We start from the raw sequence: 951 nt of genomic DNA on the forward strand, positions 1-951 counted from the left end.
AGCTGTTCCTTTTTTTTCGTTTATTGTCTCATTTCATAATATTTGCTTTAGGGATTGGAGCAATATCCTGTGGGCTTACAGCAAAAGTATAGGACGTACTGGCCTTGGAGATGCTGATTAAATCATATCAAGTACTGCAACGAGGCACTGGCCTGGGTTGGCTGTTTGAAACCCTCAATAGTTTTGTAAACAACATACAATACTCCAGAATGAGATTTTCACTCTGCAGCGGAGTGTGCGCTGATATGAAACTTCCTGGCAGATTAAAACTGTGTGCCCGACCGAGATTCGAACTCGGGACCTTTGCCTTTCGCGGGCAAGTGCTCTACCATCTGAGCTACCGAGCACGACTCACGCCTGGTACTCACAGCTTTACTTCTGGCAGTATCTCGTCTCCTACCTTCTCATTCTGGAAACATCCCCCAGGCTGTGGCTAAGCCACGTCTCCGCTATATCCTTTCTTTCAGGAGTGCTAGTTCTGCAAGGTTCGCAGGAGAGCTTCTGTAAAGTTTGGAAGGTAGGAGACGAGATACTGGCAGAAGTAAAGCTGTGAGTACCGGCCGTGGGTCGTGCTTCGGTAGCTCAGATGGTAGAGCACTTGCCCGCAAAAGGCAAAGGTCCCGAGTTCGAATCTCGGTCGGGCACACAGTTTTAATCTGCCAGGAAGTTTCAACATACAATACTATTATTTTTCAATGAAAATATATTTTACTTTGTCAGGCAAAGTGGCAATGGTCATGCATAGTGGCCACAGACGTGGCTACTTTGCTCTCTTCGCCATCATTACATAAAATAGAGCAACGTGTTACACAGACACACGATTTTGTAGCCTAAATACACCTCTTTTGCCGGCTAGAGTGGCCGTGCGGTTCTAGGCGCTACAGTCTGGAGACGGGCGACTGCTACGGCAGCAGGTTCGAATCCTGCCTCGGGCATGGATGTGTGTGATGT

At 47.6% G+C, this 951-nt stretch overlaps 1 non-coding gene across 1 annotated transcript; it reads right to left on the reverse strand.

Annotated features, from left to right (window-relative positions):
- Nucleotides 1-273: 273 nt before the first annotated feature.
- Nucleotides 274-347, reverse strand: Trnas-cga. Its single transcript has one exon. It is a non-coding gene; the product is annotated as a tRNA-Ser (tRNA).
- Between the last annotated feature and the right edge of the window lie 604 nt (nt 348-951).

This window comes from Schistocerca piceifrons, chromosome 1 (genome assembly GCF_021461385.2).
Source record: "Schistocerca piceifrons isolate TAMUIC-IGC-003096 chromosome 1, iqSchPice1.1, whole genome shotgun sequence".
NCBI lineage: Eukaryota > Metazoa > Arthropoda > Insecta > Orthoptera > Acrididae > Schistocerca > Schistocerca piceifrons.